Below are 22,560 nucleotides of genomic sequence, written 5' to 3'. Positions count from 1 at the left end.
TCATAATGGATCGCAGTTGAGAAATTTTCATTTGATTAGCCTCCAAACACTGTCTAAGCTTTTCATCAGTCTCACGTCTCGACGGTCATGTAGTTGGCCTGCGTTGCGCGTATGCCAACCGATATTTCGACGACTCACTCGTGGTACTTTTTCCAGAAAAATAAACCACGGGCTGAAATAAATTGAAGGCTTGCAACACGCTAAATTACCGCTAAGCGACGTCAGTTTAGTTTTGCAACACACCAAAAACATGATGACATCGCCTTCAGTTGTACTCTTCTTCGCAAACTACCAATATTTAATGCGGAATTTGTTGTTGTTACGAAAACACACGACAGCAGAACTGTCATACAGTCCGTCACCTGTTTTCATTGAGCTTTTCATACCAAAATACCATCCAGATTTTCGACTTTTCCAAGGCCTTTTCCCAAACTATTCTTCTATACAAATCATGCCCTGACAACTACGAAAACACTCATACACAAAATACCGGCCAAATCGGTCGAGCAGTTCTCAAGTGACGATCTTGTACACATCCGACAACTGGTTCTTATTTATGTAGACAGATAGACAGATACGAATTTATATACATAGAAGATAACCTTTCTCACCTTAACTTTACTGTTGACATTATTTCATCGATGTGTCCACATCACGTAGTAAAGCGCTTCCGCACTAAAAGGCAGAGTGACAGGGAAGCTTGGAATGGGATGAAGTCTGCGTAAGCAGAGACAGGGAAAACAAAATCCTTGTCGCCAAAACGTGTTTCTGCACACAACAATCTGTACATCCTATTATACGTTAGAAAATTTGGAAATTTGTGGTAAGGTCCTATTTCACCAAACTGCTAAGGCCATCGGTCTCTATGCGTACACACTACTTAAACTAACTTACTATAGGAACAACACACACAGCCATGACCGAGGGAGGACTCGGACCTTCTACGAGGGAAGCCGCGCGAACCATGGCAAGGCCCCAAAGAAAATGCGGCTACTCAGCGCTGCTTATACGTTGGAATCTATTGGGAGAATAACAAATTTTAAAACTGATGTCAAATAGTCGTTTCTATGAGAGAAATCTTACTGCTCGATGTTGCACATGCTTCACCAGAGATAGGCGAGCCAGTCCAGTTGACATCAAGTACAAATTTTCCTAGGAACACGATGGTCTAACGACAAGGGCATCGAAATTGGTTACAATTTTTGTAATTGTAGTGATAACGTTACAAATAAATACATAACACAAAACAAAATTAATTTAAAAACTACTGAAATCATTACATTTGCTTCCCAACGTCTTGTGCTCTATAGAATTTTAAGAAACTGTGTACATTTATAATGTATGTGAGTGTGTGTATGTGTGGGTCTGTTCGACTGTATTTAATTCTGAACCACTGTACGCCAAAAATAATTACTGGTTGCAAGGACAAATGTAAAGTTTTATCGTGTAAATTGTTAGTATTATGATGTCATATTTTTCTCTGTCAAACAGTGTTATAGATGTAAACTAACTCGTTCGACATTACAGTGAGAGACTTCGCTTTTTCCTTCTGCATAAAATCACCAACGACAACGTTTTGTCCTCTACAGTGATTTGACCACCTAAGCAAGCTCTCCTCAAGACCGGTAAATTCACCCTGACTGAGCTTTTGATTCCCTTGCCTCAAGACATTTCCGGTGAAACGATTTTTTTTAAATCACCAACGATGTAAGCGGTAAAATAGCGAACTGTCTTGCCATATCTCTTTTTGAATTCTGTTCTCCACAGCTTCAATAACAATTTCTTTTCATTAACTGAAAAACATTTGTTCGTTCTAGAGTTCATAACTTTTCACAGTTTCAAGAAACACAGATTGTCTGCAGCGCAGTGTGAAAGTAGACTGCGAACTGAGTGGTACATAGATCAAAGAAAGAAACGACGGAATGTCTCAGCAGGTAATAGGAATTACAGAAGTAGGCGGACTTCATTGGGAGTTACAGAAGTACGTGACTTCATGTAGTACAGGATGCGGGAGACTTAAATTAAAATTATAAAATGTTAGCTAGATTCCCTCACCACTACAACCTCAAACGCATTGATGGTTTGCAATTTTTCGAGTATTTTTCAAGGGACCGGCAAAAACTTCGTATTACTAAGACTTTCAAATAATCGCGTGTTAGATTGTCGAGAACTAGCATCAGTTAGTTGTTGCATTGATGATATTCTCAGTAAATGTTATGATGTGGAACGTGTCAAAACTACGAACTGGAAGACACGCGCGCGCGCGTGCGGACACACACACAACCACAAACACACACGCACACACACACACACACACACACACACACACACACACATGCACACGCACCGTAACGTGTCTGGCTCTGTGAGCCATAGTATTCACTCCCAAGCATCGACTAAGTGAATGCATGACGTAAGAGATGGAGTAAGTTGTAGACCTTATCTTTCATTAATATTTCTTTATATATAATTCAGATTTGATTGAGAGTTATCGGAACGTTCGTCAATAGTAAGTCGTTACACACCCTAGTCAGGTACTTTTTATAGGCAGTCTTTTTTGACAACTCTGGTATTAGGAAATGCAGACTCGCTACAACGGTACTCAGCAGACAAGGTGTTTCGAGCTGACTATAGTTTGGAGAGTCAAGTAGAGTGAGTGCTTTGGTATAGAGCGGCTGCACGGTATAGTAGTAAGCCGGAAGACACACGTTTTATACCTTCGTCGCGTGCCATATATGTAAATATCTTAAAGTATAGCGTTTCAGCGAGCAATGCGGAATGAAGTGTAAATACGAAGTCTTTTTTCGTCTGTGATTGTATTTCATGTAAAGTATTTTTATGTACATGTGTACTATCGATGTTGGTTATATCACTCTTAAGTAGTTTACAGGCTTGTCTTCTAAGTCGTTTGTTTATTTTTTCAAAAAAAGCTGTTGGCATCCGTCTTTGAAATTTGACATCTTGTTTAGTAGCGTAGAGATCCTTAGCCTCTTCACTGAGATATGTCTCAAACAGTCTTACATCATGGAACACGTACCCACGACCCTAGTGTTGCATCTGTGCTGGGACATCTTCAGAGGACACCAGGTAGGAGCAGAAATTAGAAATCTCTGTGTTCTGCCTAGACGAGCAGAGCAGAACTTTGTCTCTCAGATGTTCCGCAGTCATAGTACAAACGTGGCCAGGTGTATACAGTCTGTAGTAAGGTAGAGGACGGAATACACAGGACGCTTGTTGCGTTTGACATTAACTCTGTTTCCAGTCGGTCGAAAAGTTAATTATTTTCAAAACGGGGCACGTTGTGGTATTGTTCCGCCGTAACACAAAAACAAAACACACGTACACATACGTATCACTAATCACTGTCTATTTCAGTTTTTTCTGCAAAAATCGACTATTTCCATTCAAGAGTGGCACAATGAAATAAATTGAGCTTTTGACGATTATTTTCTTTAATTTACGTTTGAAAAACTTCTACCGCCAATAAGACATTTTGTTTAAAGGGTAGACTGTCAAAGAGTTTTATAGCTGCATATTTCACCCCTTTCTTTGTCAAAGCCAGTTTCATTAAAGTCTAATGTAGGTCATTTTCTCCTTCTAGTGTTGTACTTTCGAATATCTCTGTTTCTCTCGAAGATGGATTATTGATCTTAAGTTAAAAAGTGAATCGTGAGGCAGTGAGTAGTATTCCAGCTCCTTAAAGAGAAGCCCAAGGGATGTATGTATGTGACCCCACCACACAATTCTAATTACTTTCTCAATGTATTAGGCAGAACGTTATACCATAAGACATCAATGAATAAAACTACGGAAAATGTGTTAATTTACTGACTTCTGTGTGTCCAAAGTAGGAAATTATTCTTATGGGAAGAATAGCTCAACCTAAGCGCTTGAGCAGGTCAACTATATGACTTCTCCAGTTGAAGTGCACACATAACAACTTCAGATCTTTCTACCTTACTTATAATTTTTATTGGTATTCTAGGCTGACAGGACGTGGGGTCCTTTTTACAGCATAAATTCCACTAGCTGTTGTTTCTTGCGTAGTTTAAAGCTAGCCCCTTTGTGAAGATCAGTCTCCAAGTTGCACAAAAACACTATACACTACCTTCACTGTTGATGCAACTCTACTCGGCTTCGTAACAATGCTTGTGTCTCCTGCCAACAATACTCACTCTGCCTCCTGATTCAAATGAAAAAGCAAATTATTAACACAAAGCAAGAGTAGAACTGGACCAGTGATCGAACAATGTGGGACATCCACTATAATTTATCCCCATGTCGAAGATGTTGCGTCCCTAAGCAAGAGTAGAACTGGACCCGTCATCGAACAATGTGGGACATCCACTGTAATTTATCCCCATGTCAAAAATGTTGCGTCCTTTCTATATTACTTGAATCACCTAGGACAACTCTTCGCATTCTGTTTCTTAAACAAGAACTACACCTGCCACGTGCAGTATTGCGTACTCCATAAAATACTAACTTTTCTAATAGAGTACGAGAACGATGCCTTCGATAAGCCACATAAAATCCCAACTGAAGGTATTTCACCATTTACAGGTTCTATTACGTGCTCGGTAAACGAAGAGGTGCATGAGACCTCTATTCGGAATGAAGACCACCACAATTACAGTGAGGCTTCAGAATTCGAGCATGATATCCAGAACAATAGTCTCTCTCTCTCTCTCTCTCCACAGCTCCAATCAGCTACCTCGTCAAAACGTAACACCTTCGCGGCGGCGCTGAGTGTGGCGGCTTCTCCCAGCTGGTCTGACGCCTGCGGGGAATTTCGGCGGCTCCGCCAAAGCTGGGCGGTGCATCTGAGAGGAGCAGAAATGAAAGTAATCTAAAATGAAAAGATTCCATTCCGGGGGGCACAGGCAGCCACTGTACCTCTGGAATTAGGCCGCGACCTCGCTCCGTTCTGCACAGGGGCGCGCGGCCTGCCCACCTGCCTGAGCCGAGCCGCGCTGCCCGAAAAAGCGAGACCCACCAGCGAACCGACACAGTACGTCGCAGAGCGCCGGCCGCAAATTGGACCGCTCCGTGCGTGCGGCGCTTCCGCTGCCTTTGAAAGTCGCCCATCCGCTCGTTACTTTGCGTCTTGCCGTCGGTTCTGTTTTCTCGTTTCCCTGCTTCGCTTCCTTACCTTTGACCTTAGCCGAGCGTCTCTCTTCCTCAAAGCACTTCTCGTGTCTTCATGCTGTTCAAAATCGTATGCTCGCCACACTGTTTGCACATTCGTGACATTACGCTGCTAGCCATTAAAACTGCATAACAACGAAGCATACCAAGTAATGAAATTTTAGTTATACTTGAAAAAAGAGACAGCATTGGTCGTATATTTTTCTACTGCAAAATCGATTTTCTGTCTCTGAGTGACAATCTTCAGTGCTATATTGTATAACAAATTGGGATGCACTGTTGTTACTAGGCTTACGGCAATCACATAGACATTTCACCAAAATGTAAGAAGTATTAGAGATGAAGTTAGTGATCTGCTTATAGGTGATGACTCTGACAATATTGGTACATCAGAGAACCACTTAAATAATGTGACAGTTCAGAGGCTTCCTTTAACAGGATACAGATTAGCTGGCTGTTTTCCAGGGAGTTCTTTGCGAAGTTCGGGAGTCCCCCTTGTATGTAAAAAACGTTATTCCATTTGAGTCCGCAGATGTGCCAAAGCACTGCAATGGGCAAATACTTGAGAGCTGTGCAGGGAAGTTGAATTTAGGGAAACTAAACTTCTAACTGTTGTTATATACCGGGGGATCAAAAAGTCAGTATAAATTTGAAAACTTAATAAACCACAGAATAATGTAGATAGAGTGGTAAAAATTGACACACATGCTTGGAATGACATGGGGTTTTATTAGAACCAAAAAAAACAACAAAGTATTGCTAGACGCGTGAAAGATCTCTTGCGGGCGACGTTTGGTGATGATCGTGTGCTTAGCCGCCACTTTCGTCGTTCTTGGCCTCCCAGGTCCCCAGACCTCAGTCCGTGCGATTATTGGCTTTGGGTTACCTAAAGTCGCAAGTGTATCGTGATCGACCGACATCTCTAGGGATGCTGTAAGACAACTTCCAACGCCAATGCCTCACCATAACTCCGGACATGCTTTACAGTGCTGTTCAAAACATTATTCTTCGACTACAGCTATTGTTGCGGAATGATGGTGGACATATTAAGCATTTCCTGTATAGAACATCATCTTCGCTTTGTCTCACTTTGTTACGCGAATTATTGCTATTCTGATCAGATGAAGCGCCATCTGTCGGAAATTTTTTGATTTTTTGTATTTTTTTGCTTCTAATAAAACCCCATGTCATTCCATGTCATTCATGTCAATTTGTACCTCTCTATATACATTATTCCGTGATTTATTCGGTTTTCAAATTTACACTGGCTTTTTGATCACCCGGTAGACCCCTAACTCTGACCTCAGAACGTTCCTGCTCAAGATAGTGTTCTTGGTGCAGCTGATAGGAAGTACCAGAAATTACACTAGACTCTCGCTAATCCGGCCCTCAGTAGTCCGGCCTCTCAGTAATCCGGCGCACATCCAAAATCACGTGTACAATAAACTATCGTGCGCAACAATGCTTAGTTAAACAATGCTTTATATACTGTATTTAAAATTGTAGCATTCTTTACTGTTCGCAATCATGTCTTCTAAAAAGAAACACGTTACGCTAGACCTCAAGAAGAAACTCGAAATTTTAGATAAGTTAAATCGAGGTTCTTCGCAGAAAACCACTCCTGCTGAGTTCAGTGTTGGACTAGCAGCTATTTATGACATCAAAAAGAAAGATGTTTTCGACAGTACTCAATGAGGAAAATTGTGATACGGTCCAAACTCTAACAGATGAAGAAGTAATCAAAAGCGTGTAAGAAAGTAATGATGAAAGTGGTGAAGAAGAGGACACAGGAGGAGAGAGCATGAAGATTTCTCACTCTGCTGGAACTATAGCTACCGAGGCCTTCCTGGAGTACATTATGCAACAACCAGACACATGCAGTACCGATGTAATGCCTGTAAAGCGGTTGCTTGATGAAGCATGCCACCGTCACGTATCATCATTGCGATAGTTAAAAATTAGGGACATGCGTCATAATGAGTGACACGACTCTATAATTACGTACACTATACACTTAAGGACTAAGTTTTCTTTGAAAATTAATGTATTTTTGGGGTTAATAAAGTTTATCCTCTGTGTTTTAAATTATATCATTCGGTTTAATAAAGCACAGCACACTATAACCTCTACGTTTTCAAGATAAATAAAAAACTAAATAAATGAACAAAATAACTTTCAGACACCCAATAATCCAGCACTTCAGCTAATCCGGCACCCATACGTGCCAGGAATGGCCGGATTAGCGAGAGTCTAGTGTAGCTGCATGTGGTGACTTCAGTATCAATTTTGTATGTGTATAAGAATAAGGATGTTTTAAGATCTCCTAAATTCGTAAGATCTGATTCTGACTGTATTTTTTCAACCAGAATGCAGGGATCAGTAGCACAACCACAGATAGTATTTTTATTCATTCTTTGTTACTACATGGACATTCTGTTAGTAAAAGGCTGATTGGACTTTCAGAACATTATGCACAAATTTTAACTCTACAAGGTTTTTGTACACAAATATTAAATATAATTACAAACCATAAAAGCTAATCCGACGACAATAGAGAGTTTTTTAAACCTCATTGAGGAACATGAGTGGCAGGACGTTTATAGTACTGATAACACACATGAAAAATGTAATCCTTTCCTTAATGCGTTTTTCATGCTCTTTGAATGTTGCTTTCCATTAGAACGTTCAAAACAGGGTGCTAGCAGTAAAGGAAAGTCTGGGAGGCTGACTGATGGGATAATAATGTCATGTAGAACGAAGTGGGAATTATATCAAAATGTTAGAAATACAATCGAAATACATTAGCCCATTACAAACAGTGCTGTAAGGCGCTTAAAAATGTTAGTAGTAAAGCCAAGAGTTTGTGGTACGCAAATAGAACAGCTAATTCCCAGGATAAAATAAAAACCATATGGTCAGTCGTGAAGGAAGTGTCGGGTCAGCAGCATAAGGTCTAAGATATAAAGTCAGTATGCAGTGAAAATGTTTCTGTTACTGATAAGTCAGATACATATGTGCAGTATTTAACAATCACTTTTTGAACATAGCTGGTGAATTATATAAAAACTTAATTTCTACAGGAAATCATATCACTTTCGTGGAAAATGATTTTCCGAGTCTGAAATCTGAGTTACACCTCCATGATACACACAAGGGGAGATTGAGTCAATAATTAAACCATTGGAGACTATTTACTCTCACGGAAATAGAGTATCTAGCAGAATACTAAAGTACTGTGCTGAGCATGTTAGCCCTGTTCTTAGCTACATTTGAAACTTTTCCTTTGGCCAGATTCCTGAAAGATTAAAGTATTCACTAGTAAAACCGCTTTATAAAATTGGGGGAAGGGGATAACTTAGAGAAATTTAGACCAATTTATGTGCCATCAGTGTTTGATAAAGCTGTGGAAAAGGTTGTGTATGTAAGGATAATTAATCACTCCGTTTCACATAATTTGCTGGAATTTGTACAGATTGGTTTTAGATCTGGTTTAACAACTGAAAATACTGTACTGTATTTCCTCTGTGAGGTACTGGATGGATTAAACAAAAGGTTTCCAACGCTAGGCATCTTTTTTTTATTTAACTAAGGCGTTTCATAGTGTTCATCACAAAACACTGCCCCAGAAGTTGCACCATTATGGAATACGGGGCTAGTTCACAATTGGTTCACCTCTTACTTAAGAACTGACAGCAAAAGGCATTCTTCACAGTACTGAGAATAGCTGTGATGTGGGGTCCGAGTGTGACACAGTTAAATGTGGAGTGCCACAGGGATCAGAGCTGGGGCCACTCGTTTTCCTCCCTTATAGAAATGATATGCCTTCTAGTATTACATGTGAGTGTATAATATTGCTGTTTGCTAATGACATTAGCTTGGCATTAAAGGACATTATAGGCAACGTCGGTACTGTTTCAAATAGTTCATCTGAAGGCATAATTTCGCGACTTGTAGAAAATAAACTAACACTAAATAACAGTAAGACTCAAGTTTTACAGTTTCTAACACACAGTTCAACACTATATGAAGTTTTAATTCCACGGAACAGGCATATGATTAGCGAAACTGTGCGGTTCAGTAATCTGTCGTGGAATGCTAACGTTCAGGATCTTGTTCAAAGACTTAATGCTGCCATTTTTACTGTTAAAATAGTATCTGAAGTACCCTGTCGCACGTGGCAAGACAACATGGCTCGTAGTTCATGAAGTCAAAACTATAGCGTCCGTGGCGTTATTGGTTATTGGGCAATGCATCCATATGCGTGGCACCCCTTTTCTGACACCCACGAACAACTTATGCCTCAAAAAACACAGTACATTCATTTTATATTCACCCCGTCATACATTTTTACATTTTATCACACATGATGAACATTGTTGCTCTACTTACGACGTTTTACACTGAGATGACAAAAGCCATGGGATGCCCCTAATATTTTTCGGACCTTCTTTTACCGGCCGTAGTGTAGCAGCTCGACGTGACATGGACTCAACAATTCGTTGGAAGTCTCTTGCAGAAATATTGAGCCAGGCTGCCGCTATGGCCATCCATAATTGCAGAAGTGTGGGCAATGCAAGTTTTGTCCACGAAGTGACCTCTCGAGTGTGTCCCATAAATGTTCAAAGGGATTCACGTCGTGTGACCTGGGTGGCCGTATCATTCGCACGAACTGTCCAGAATGCTCTACAAACCAGTCGCAAACAGTTGTGGCCTGGTGACATCGCACATCGTCGTCGATAAAAATTTCCTCGATGTTTGGGAACGAGAAGCTCATGAATGATTGCAAATTGTCAATGATCGGTTCTGTTGGACCAGAGAAGCCAATCCATTCCATGTAAAAACACCCACACCATTATGAAATCACCACCATCATAAACAATGCCTTGTTGAGAACTTGGGCATATAGTTCTGTGGAGTCTGTGCACACACAGGAAACCAATCATCAGCTCCTATCAACTGAAATCGGGATTCATGGGACCAGGCCGCCGTTTTGCAGCTGTCTAGTGTCGAACTAACATGGTCAGGAGCCCAGGAGACGCGCTGCCGGCGATTTCACGGTTTTAGCAAAGGCACTCGGTTCGGTCGCCTTCTGCCATAGCCCATTAACACCAAACTGTCCTAGCGGATTCGTTTATCGTACACCCCACATCGTTTCTTCGGTTATTTCACGCAGTGTTGCTTGTCTGTCAGCACTTCAACTCTACGCAAACGCCGCTCCTCTCGGTCATAAATTGAAGGCCATCGGTCTCTGCGTTTGTTCGTGGTAAGACGTTTTTTTTTTTTTTTTTTTGGTCATCAGACTTTTTTTTTTTTTTTTTTTGGGTCATCAGTCTACTGACTGGTTTGATGCGGCCCGCCACGAATTCCTTTCCTGTGCTAACCTCTTCATCTCAGAGTAGCACTTGCAACCTACGTCCTCAATTATTTGCTAGACGTATTCCAATCTCTGTCTTCCTCTACAGTTTTTGCCCTCTACAGCTCCCTGTAGTACCATGGAAGTCATTCCCTCATGTCTTAGCAGATGTCCTATCATCCTGTCCCTTCTCCTTATCAGTGTTTTCCACATATTCCTTTCCTCTCCGATTCTGCGTAGAATCTCCTCATTCCTTACCTTACCAGTCCACCTAATTTTCAACATTCGTCTATAGCACCACATCTCAAACGCTTCGATTCTCTTCTGTTCCGGTTTTCCCAAAGTCCATGTTTCACTACCATACAATGCTATACTCCAGACGTACATCCTCAGAAATTTCTTCCTCGAATTAAGGCCGGTATATGATATTAGTAGACTTCGCTTGGCCAGAAATGCCTTTTTTGCCATAGCGAGTCTGCTTTTGATGTCCTCCTTGCTCCGTCCGTCATTGGTTATTTTACTGCCTAGGTAGCAGAATTCCTTAACTTCATTGACTTCGTGACCATCAATCCTGATGTTAAGTTTCTCGTTGTTCTCATTTCTACTACTTCTCATTACCTTCGTCTTTCTCCGATTTACTCTCAAACCATACTGTGTACTCATTAGACTGTTCATTCCGTTCAGCAGATCATTTTAATTCTTCTTCACTTTCACTCAGGATAGCAATGTCATCAGCAAATCCTATCATTGATATCCTTTCACCTTGTATTTTAATTCCACTCCTGAACCTTCCTTTTATTTCCATCTTTGCTTCCTCGATGTACAGATTGAAGAGTAGGGGCGAAAGGCTACAGCCTTGTCTTATACCCTTCTTAATACGAGCACTTCGTTCTTGATCGTCAACTCTTATTATTCCCTCTTGGTTGTTGTACATATTGTATATGACCCGTCTCTCCCTATAGCTTACCCCTACTTTTTTCAGAATCTCGAACAGCTTGCACCTTTTTATATTGTCGAACGCTTTTTCCAGGTCGACAAATCCTATGAAAGTGTCTTGATTTTTCTTTGGCCTTGCTTCCATTATTAGCCGTAACGTCAGAATTGCCTCTCTCGTCCCTTTACTTTTCCTTAAGCCAAACTTATCGTCTGCTAGCGCATTCTCAATTTTCTTTTCCATTCTTCTGTATATTATTCTTGTAAGCAGCTTTGATGCATGAGCTGTTAAGCTGATTGTGCGATAATTCTCGCACTTTTCAGCTCTTGCCGTCTTCGTAATTGTGTGGATGAAGCTTTTTCGTAAGTCAGATGGTATATCGCCAGACTCATTTATTATACACACCAATGTGAATAGTCGTTTTGTTGCCACTTCCCCCAACGATTTTAGAAATTCTGATGGAATGTTATCTATCCATTCTGCCTTATTTGACCGTAAGTCCTCCAAAGCTCTTTTAAATTCCTATTCTAATACTGGATCCCCTATCTCTTGTAAATCGACTCCTGTTTCTTTTTCTATCACATCAGACAAATCTTCACCCTCATAGGGGCTTTCAAAGTATTCTTTCCACCTATCTGCTCTCTCCTCTGCATTTAACAGTGGAATTCCCGTTGCACTCTTAATGTTACCACCGTTGCTTTAATGTCACCAAAGGTTGTTTTGACTTTCCTGTATACTGAGTCTGTCTTTCCGACAATCATATCTTTTTCGATGTTTTCACATTTTTCCTGCAGCCATTTCGTCTTAGCTTCCCTGCACTTCCTATTTATTTAATTCCTCAGCGACTTGTATTTCTGTATTCCTGATTTTCCCGGAACATGTTTGTACTTCCTCCTTCCATCAATCAACTGAAGTATTTCTTCTGTTACCCATGGTTTCTTCCCAGCTACCTTCTTTGTACCTATATTTTCCTTCCCAACTTCTGCGATGGCCCTTTTTAGAGATGTCCATTCCTCTTCAACTGTACTGCCTACTGCGCTATTCCTTATTGCTGTATCTATAGCGTTAGAGAACTTCAAACGTATCTCGTCATTCCTTAGTACTTCCGTATCCCACTTCTTTGCGTATTGATTCTTCCTGACTAATGTCTTGAACTTCAGCCTACTCTTCATCACTACTATATTGTGATCTGAGTCTATATCTGCTCCTGGGTACGCCTTACAATCCAGTATCTGATTTCGGAATCTCTGTCTGACCATGATGTAATCTAACTGAAACCTTCCCGTATCTCCCGGCCTTTTCCAAGTATACCTCCTCCTCATGTGATTGTTGAACAGGGTATTCGCTATTACTAGCTGAAACTTGTTACAGAACTCAATTAGTCTTTCTCCTCTTTCATTCCTTGTCCCAAGCCCATATTCTCCTGTAACCTTTTCTTCTACTCCTTCCCCTACAACTGCATTCCAGTCGCCCATGACTATTAGATTTTCGTCCCCCTTTACATACTGCATTACCCTTTCAATATCCTCATACAGTTTCTCTATCTGTTCATCTAAAGCTTGCGACGTCAGCATGTGTACCTGAACTATCGTTGTCGGTGTTGGACTGCTGTCAATTCTGATTAGAACAACCCAGTCACTGAACTGTTCACAGTAACACACCCTCTGCCCTACCTTCCTATTCATAACGAATCCTACACCTGTTATACCATTTTCTGCTGCTGTTGATATTACCCGATAGTCATCTGACCTGAATTTCTTGTCTTCCTTCCACTTCACTTCACTGACCCCTACTATATCTAGATTGAGCCTTTGCATTTCCCTTTTCAGATTTTATAGTTTCCCTACCACGTTCAAGCTTCTGACATTCCACGCCCCGACTCGTAGAACGTTATCCTTTCGTTGATTATTCAATCTTTGTCTCATGGTAACCTCCCCCTTGGCAGTCCCCTCCCGGAGATCCAAATGGGGGACTATTCCGGAATCTTTTGCCAATGGAGAGATCATCATGACACTTCTTAAATTACAGGCCACATGTACTGTGGATACACGTTACGTGTCTTTAATGCAGTGGTTTCCATTGCCTTCTGCATCCTCATGTCGTTGATCATTGCTGATTCTTCCGCCTTTAGGGGCAATTTCCCACCCCTAGGACAAGAGAGTGCCCTGAACCTCTGTCCGCTCCTCTGCCCTCTTTGACAAGGCCGTTGGCAGAATGAGGCTGACTTCTTAGGCCGAAAGTCTTCGGCCGCCAATGCTGATTATTTATCAAAATTTAGGCAGTGGCGGGGATCGAACCCGGGACCGAAAACGTTTTGATCATGAATCAAAGACGCTACCCCCCTTTTTTTTAGTCTCATTTTGTTCGCTTTTGTTCGTTATATCTGCTCGGGGCGGACGTCGTAAGACATCCGTTTCAGTTAGTTGTTGACCGATTAACTCAGTTTTTTTTTATTACAGAGGGCAGCTAACCCTCTGACCGAACACGCTAAGCTACCGTGCCGGCCCCCTAGACCACGGGTACTGCCTTTAATTTAGTATTCTTGGCACACTATTGACACTTAGCGTCTTCCAATACTGAATTCTCTAATAACTTTCCAAATGGCATGTCAAGTGCATATAGCTCCAACTTTCCCTCCGTGTTCAAAGTCTACTAATTCCCAATGTGTGGCCAAAATCACGTCGGAAACCTTTTCACATGGATCATCTGAGTACAAATGACAGCTAACCGTAAACACTGGCCTTGTATTAGTTGTGTACGTAATACTACCGCCATCTGTACTTGTAGAAGTCGCTATCCCATGCCTTTTGTCACCTCAGTATGCAATAGCTGTCTTAAAAACTTGTGTTGAATACTTCTGTACTCAGGACACCTTTTTGTTGTTGTAATGGTCTTCTGTCCAGAAACTGGTTTGATCCAGCTCTCCATGCTACTCTATCCTGTGCAACTTCTTCATCTCCCAATACCTACTGCAACCTACATCCTTCTGAATCTGCTTAGTGTATTCATCTCTTGGTCTCCCTCTACGATTTTTACCCTCCACGCTGCCTCCAATACTAAATTGGTGATCCCTTGATGCCGCAGAACATGTCCTACCAACTGGTACCTTCTTCTAGTCAAATTATGCTTCAAACTCCTCTTCTCCCCAATTCTGTTCAATACCTCCTCATTAGTTATGTGATCTACCCATCTAATCTTCAGCATTCTTCTGTAGCACCACATTTCGAAAGCTCCTATTCTCTTCTTGTCCAAACTATTTACCGTCCATGTTTCACTTCCATACATGGCTACACTCCATACTAATATTTTTAGAAACGACTTCCTGACACTTACATCTATACTCGATGTTCTAGGCGCTACAGTCTCGAACGGCGCGACCACTACGGTCGCAGGTTCGAATCCTGCCTCGGCTCAAAAATGGTTCAAATGGCTCTGAGCACTATGGGACTCAACTGCTGTGGTCATCAGTCCCCTAGAACTTAGAACTACTTAAACCTAACTAACATAAGGACATCACACACACACATGCCCGAGGCAGGATTCGAACTTGCGACCGCAGCTGCAGCGAGGCTCCGGACTGGAGCGCCTAGAACCGCACGGCCACCGCGGCCGGCAATCCTGCCTCGGGCATGGATGTGTGTGATGTCCTTAGGTTTATTACGTTTAAGTAGTTCTAAGTTCTAGGGGACTGATGACCTCAGACGTTAAGTCCTATAGTGCTTAGAGCCATTTGAACCATTTTTTATACTCGATGTTAACAAATTTCTCTTCTTCAGAAACGCTTTCCTTGCCATTGCCAGCCTACATTTTATCTCCTCTCTACTTCAACCATCATCAGTTTTTTTGCTCCCCAAATAGCAAAATTCCTTTACTCCTTTAAGTGGCTCATTTCCTAATCTAATTCCCTCAGCATCACCCGACTTAATTCGACTACATTCCATTATCTTCGTTTTGCTTTTGTTGATGTTCATCTTATATCCTCCTTTCAAGGCACTGCCCACTCCGTGCAACTGCTCTTCCAAGTCCTTTGCTGTCTCTGACAGAATTACAAAGTCATCGGCGAACCTCAAAGTTTTTATTTCTTCTCCAAGGATTTTAATACCTACTCCGAATTTTTCTTTTGTTTCCTTTGCTGCTTGCTCAATATACAGATTGAATAAGATCGGGGAGAGGCTACAACCCTGTCTCACTCCCTTCCCAACCACTGCTTCAACTAAAACCATGGAAGATCAGTTCTCTTTGTACAGAACTGTACAAAATGTTCACTTAACTTTGAGACACTTCTGTGAAACAGGATTGCTTGATAATTTGTGAACCGTGACATCCTGCGATGCTCTTGGCAGGATAGTTTCTCTGTCGAAGTTACGCGCTTTGCGGCGTCTTTATTGCCTAGCGCCCTCTATTTAGGACGGCCGCAGCTCGCAAGAGAGACTCGCTAGGGACCGTGACGGAGACTCGGTTGGCGGCTGTCACAGAGGGAAGACGGCGCACGGAGCATCGCGAGTAGTCACTCGGCGCTTGGTGTGCTGCGACGACGCATGGTGTTGACGTTCCGGCGCCTGGGTCTGGCGGCGAGAGGAACAGGAGTGCGGAAGCAGCCACCGGTCAACATAGGCTCTGATTAAGAGTTGTTGTCTATCTGGAACCCTGAGGAGAGCGCGGGAGTTTACCCTGGCGTGCAAGTTAACGGCGAGATCCTGGACTAACTTTAAATGGTGAGCCATTTTGTGGTGGAACCTTTGGATGTCATTGCTCCGTGTAGCCACTTTGATTTTCGCTAGTCATTCCTTAAACCACTTGGACGTGGGTCCACGATACTTGGTATTGCAAGTCCATCTTAACTGCGCTGTGCTCTGGTTCCGTTGCATTACAAGTGTGACCGATATTCGGCGATTCCTTTTTTTTATTTGTTATTGTTAATATCGTAAGTGGTCAATTTTATGTATCAAAGTTTATTCTCTGTATAAAACTTCATACGCCAATTTCAATTGGAATTGCAAACTTCTTGTTGTCAACTATCATTGCAACAATTTTAAGCCGCCAGACGATGCTTTGGTATTTGAGTTTGTGTGCGGATTGTCTAGTCATTATCGCCTTGAGCTTAGATTGGTTTATAAATTTATCAAGTGAAATCTCACCTCATTGGAGACTGTTTAATGAACTATTGCTTCAATAAATAATTGCGGTTGTCACACTATAACGTTTAACATCTCTTTCTGTATGTGGCTCTACACAGTGCTTGGGTGTTAGTTTTAGTATTTTAGTGAATTGTGTATTAATACTGCGTTTGTGTGTTCTAGAAGCCGTTACTGGTGTGCGCAGGCTCTCCTGCCTGTTGTTGTCACTTCAGCTCTCGAGCACGGAATTCAGACGCGCGGCCGACGTGAACGCCAGACTTCGCCAATGTGCTGACTGCTGTGAAGATCTTTCAGGCTACCATAACATCATATTGCCGAATGTTTTCCATAATACTTCATTCACGTATTTATGAGCTCTTGCTATTCGAATATTTTTGAAACCTAATATTTTTCACAGTCACAATTAGTAAGCTCAGATCTGAAGTTAGGTTAAAGTTATATTTGTCTAAAGCAGTTTTTTATTAATTTAAAGTTGGGGCCATAAGGCTGATTTTCTTCTAAATTTTTTAGAATTATTCATAATCGATGTAGATCACCCCCATTTGCATATACAAATTAATCATTGTGTTGTTACCAGTGCTGTTTTCATTAACGTGGTGGAAATAAATTTTTGTATCTTCAAATGGGGTCAGCATTCCACTCCAGCAGCCCATGTGCCCTGCCTACCAATCCTATAAGTCACTAATTTACTGCTGTCACTGACTATGCAAACGTCACTTTATGCACAGATTAGAAACCCCTTGGGATTGAAGTCTTTCGTGACGGCACTGATATGTAAAACATTCTCGGGTTTCTTGCCGCGTCAGTTGGGGATAAAATCTCGAACCTCCAATGATAGCCTCTGTCGTCATCGCCAGGAGCAACTCACTGTCTTCACTGGCTGGCTAGCTGAATAACTTGACATGCCATCCTTAGGCACGTGCTGGCGCAGTGTTAGCAAAAAATGGTTCAAATGGCTCTGAGCACTATGGGACTTAACTTCTACGGCCATCAGTCCCCTAGAACTAATTAAACCTAACTAATCTGAGGACATCACACACACCCATGCCCGAGGCAGGATTCGAACCTGCGACCGTAGCTGTCGCGCGGTTCCAGACTGTAGCGCCTAGAACCGTTCGGCCACCCCGGCCGGCCACAGTGTTAGCACTTGTTGTGCTTTCCCTGCAAGTCCTGACTGATATGAGAGGGGGGGAACCTTATGAATAGGATTGCCTTGATAGACGGAATTCGTCTAGGTTCAGGATGGATGACTGAGGGAGCACTGCACACATACCCTCGTCTATTAGGTCGGGACCAGAAGATTTGGGAGGGTCGGGTGGAGGAGTTTCTCACCGACCCGAGAGGGACGCCCCCACCGGCTCACCCCCAGCTGAGACTACAAAAATTTGTTCCCAGTCTGAGGGCGTGAAGACAGGGTGTTTATTGATGAGATTCAAGTCCTTCCTCCAGACCAAAGCACGTAAGGTCGAATTATAGCCTGACTGGGCCGTAGAACTGGTGATGAAGCGGAGGTTTTGGCCTGTCTGAAGGGTTGAAGGGATAGGGAATTCCGTGGTGCGGGTACGTCGCGTCACAAAGGGACGCGGCGATCTTCCGCAACACCGGCTGCACGTTGGGCCCCATAGGAAGCGGCAAGCATGCAGCCGCCGCCGCATCAAGTGGGAGTCTCTCGGTGGGCGTCCCTTCGTCATATGTCTGCATCTCAACCTCCCCATCAGGAGGGAGAGCAGGCGGCTCCTCGTCCGTCAGGGACGCCACACAGTCCCGCTCGCAGAGGGAGGTGCGGCAGGCCCCGTGTGGGTGGAGGCGTCCACCCCCGCCGACGGTCTCGCAGTGGTGACAGCGGCAGGAGAAGGCGTCTTCTTCTTGAGGACCCGCAGCTGTTGCAGCTGGCGGTGGACGGCCACAAGTTCCTCCTTCAAGGCGGCCCTTTCCGCCGCTAGAGCAGCGTGGAAGGCGGTCAATGCTTCGGCACGGCTCACCATCCCCGCATTGGCGGGGAGTTGGGGGGAGGAGAGGGCAGAACGGCCGTCGGGGCGCCAGGGACTGCGTCGGTGCGTGAGGCGGCCTTCGTGCGTCAGTAGCTCTTGACGTAGTCGCAGCTGCGCGAATTTGAGGCGTGAGCACTGCTGCTCTCATCTGTTGCTTTCCCCTCTTTGGGGAAGTGTGAGGGGGAGTCTGTAGCCTTTCGGCTTTTACTCCCCCTGTGAACGTGTGTGTGTGATTTTTCTATAGTTTTTGGTGTCTGTGATTTGTGGTGATTGTTGTGAGTGTGTCTGGTACTTGCCTGAGGTAGGCGAGAAGTTTGGTGTTATATGGGAAGGAACAGGATGATGGATTGGATGTTAGAATTTTCTCTTCGACTTAGTCTTCGAAGATCGTCATAGGGCGCTTGTGCTTATCGCGGGACATGTCATACCGACCTAGGGAGTGGATGAGTGCGTTTCCGGATCTGGAAGAACCCTCATAGAAGGCCCTTCCCAGATCCTGGAAACGCTCTTTTAGGAGTGGGATTTCGGTTGCGGCGTGCAAGTCGTCTGTAGGGAATCCAAGAGGTAGGTGCAGTGCCCTTCTGAGGGCGCGGTTCTGCAGCCTCTGGAGTTTGTCCAGGTGCTGCTTTGCCGCGTATCCCCAGACGGGGCACGCATACTCAATTACTGGCCGGATCAGGGCCTGGTACACATTTACTGCTACTGGGCAGGGAAGGGAGCTGGCTGTGTTCAGGATAGGATATAGGATGGACATTCTGGCGCAGGCCTTCCTGTGGACCTCGTCTATGTGGGATTTCCACGTAAGACGAGAGTCTAAGGTTACGCCAAGGTACTTGGCGGTTCTGCGCCAGGGGAGTTGGGTTCCATTTAGGTGAAGGCGGAGGGGGGGACGTTGAGGAGATTCGCGCCTTCGGAGCCTGCGGGTAATCAGCATTGCCTGCGTCTTCTCAGAGTTGATGGTGATGCGCCAGCGACGGGCCCAAGTTTCTGTGTCATCTAAAACCTTTTGTAGCCTACGGATGACCAGGTCCTTGTTCGCGTTTCTCGTGTAGAAGGCTGTATCGTCAGCGTACTGTGCGGTGTGCACCAGGGGGGCCGTTGGAGTGTCCGCAGTGTACAAACTGTACAATACGGGTCCCAGGACCGATCCCTGTGGCACCCCAGCACGAATACGCCTTCTGGTGGAGGTGGCAGTTTCTACTTTGACGGAGAATGTCCTATTCGTGAGATAGCTCTTGATCAGCTGAACTGTGCTCCCGGGAAACCCTTGTGTGTACAACTTGTAGAGTAGCCCTCTATGACATACTGAATCAAAGGCTTTGGCTACGTCTAGTAGCACTATCCCGCAGTAGCCTCTGTGGTTGAAGCCCTCTGTGGCTTCTCATGACCTGTTGTGGGGCAGAGTGGTTCTGTCGGAAGCCAAATTGGAAATCCGGCAGAATTTGCTCTCTGGTAATACGTTCTTGTATGGGTCTTAGCAGGAGGCGCTCATAGATCTTGCTGAGAGTTGGCAAGAGGCTAATTGGCCTGTAGTGCTGCGGGAATAGAGGGTCTTTCCCTGGTTTGTGTATCGCGACCACTTCCGCATGTTTCCAGCAAGCTGGGAAAACACGGGATCGAGTAATCTCGTTAAGGACGTTCACGAAGTGTGTGATTGCTGTGGGTGGGAGATTTTTGACTAACTGATTAGTGACACTGTCGTGCCCTGGTGCCTTTTTTGTAGGGAGGGACCTGATTACTCTTGCCACGTCCTCGGGGGCAAAAAGTATGGGTTCGTCCTCTGGGTCCTCCTCGGCATTGAGGAAGACAGCCAGCTGACGACGGACCACTCTTTCATGCTCTTCATCCTGCGGTTCTGCCGCTTGGAACTGCTTCTCGAAGGAGTCGGCGAGGGCGTTGGCCTTTCCAGCATGGCTGTAGACCAGTCCCCGCTCGCCATGCAGTGGCGGCATCCTAGCGCGTCGTTTTGTAAACTGTTTTGTCGCTTGCCATAGTGTATGATCGTCTACTTTGAGAGCCGTGAGACGGTTTTGCCATTGCTGGTTTCTGTGCTCATTGAGCGCTACCTTCAGTTCTCTCTGTAGACGACTGAGCAGCCTCCTGGTGGCCTGATTTCTGGTGATCTTCCACTCTTTTGCTACTCTGTTCTTATGTCGAATTTGAGCTAGCAAGTGTTCCGGGAGCTGTATTTGCGGCGGTGGGCCATCCCTTTGTGGAGGGGTGGCTTCTTCCGCTGCCTGCAAGATGCTGCCTGTTAGGTCTTGTAGCGCTTGTTCTACTGTTTCGGCAGTAGGTGGCGGAGCGCGAGCGACATCAGAGGCGACAGTTTCTTGGTATCGTTCCCAGTCTGTACGTTTGTACGACGTCTGGTACCGTGGGAGTGCTACCCATTCTCCCACATCGACCTCCAGAATCACTGGGTTGTGGTCAGAGGACATTCTGTTGATTGTCCTTGCGGTCACAAACCCTGCGATCCTCCTAGTGAGAGCTATATCTATCACGTCGGGCCTGCCTCCATTTTTTGGAAAATGTGTGGGCTCGACCGGACCCCATGTTTCGAAGTGGTGGGTGCGCGCTAGTTGTTGCAGTTTGGCGCCTGCTCTGGAGGTTACTCTAGAATTCCAATCAGGATGTTTGGCATTGAAGTCTCCCCCTATTATGAGTTTGCCTTCAATTTGCACTAGAGCAGCTATGTCTCCCTCATCTATCTGGTCATGTGGGGGTCGGTAGACTGCAACAATTGTCAGGGGTCCAGTGGCAGTGGTTACTTCCACCGCCACTGCTTCGATTTTGTTGTTAGCTGGTAAGAATACCTGATGGTGGGGGATCCCTCTTTTTACATATATGGCCACTCCTCCGTCTTTGGTTGGCCTGTCTTTAAGGTAGCTAACGTAGTTGGGAACTGTCGCTTTTATTCCCGGTTTTAGGTGGGTTTCCCCCATCATGCATATGTCGATGGAGAACTCCTTCATGAGTTCTCGGAACTCGACCTCTTGATTAACAATACCGTCTGCGTTAAAGACGCACATTGTCAGGCCTTGAATATTCGGTCGTTTATTCATGATGGGGTTTTGATACTACTGAGGATGTCGCAGAGGGGAGTGACTGCTGGACTGTTGCCTGAAGGGCGACGAGGATCAGTGTGTTCTGCTTCTGGGCTTCCCTGAATTCCTTCATCATTTCCATGACGAGGTTCATGGTCTGCGCCATTACGCCTAACAACTGATCCATGGGGGAGGAGTGTGTGTGGGGTTCCCTAGATCTTCCTCCGTCATGGTGGATCTGGTCGTTGTTGCTTTGTGTTTCCCGGTGTTGTTATCGTGATAGTGCCTGGTGTTGTGGTGATTGGACCACGCTTTCATGGTTCCTCAGAGGAGGAACCACTTCCGCATAAGTCGCTCTCGGTGTGTCCGGCCTTGGTTTTACCCAGGCCTTGTCCGTGTGTGTTGTCATGTTTTGTTTTCTTGTATGTCTGGGTGGGTTTATGGTGTTTTGTTTGTGTGTGTGGGGGGCGGCCTTTGCGCCCTTTGCCTGTTGTGTGTGTCGTTTGTGGACCTCACAACCTTGGTAACCCGCTGTGTGGGTTTTGCCACACAGCGTGCACCTTATTTGTGAGTCCGTGTGTAGAAGTGTACATGTTCTTGTGTCGTGGGCCTCGGCGCACTTCCTGCACCTTACTGGCATGGTGCAGTAGGCAGCGATGTGGTTCAGGCCCTGACACCTGAAGCACTGCACCGTCTTGTTCTTACAGCGCAGCGGTTCAGTGGTGACAGGCACAGCCAAAACCATTCTTATCTCCCTTTTGTTCTGAGGGATGTCCGGTAGTGTGGCCTGGTATAGTGGCCACTTACTGTTGATGTTGCCCATCTGTTGGACCGCCTTGACGACGTATCCCTGGGCAGTCAAATCTGTTTTGACTGCCTGGGGGGACACACGCCTTGGGAGGTCTCTTATAACTATGTTCCTGTTTCTTGTCTTACTTGTGGGGAACGTGTA

This window comes from Schistocerca cancellata, chromosome 7 (assembly GCF_023864275.1).
Source record: "Schistocerca cancellata isolate TAMUIC-IGC-003103 chromosome 7, iqSchCanc2.1, whole genome shotgun sequence".
Lineage (NCBI taxonomy): Eukaryota > Metazoa > Arthropoda > Insecta > Orthoptera > Acrididae > Schistocerca > Schistocerca cancellata.
Note: the sequence above shows the minus strand (reverse complement) of the source record.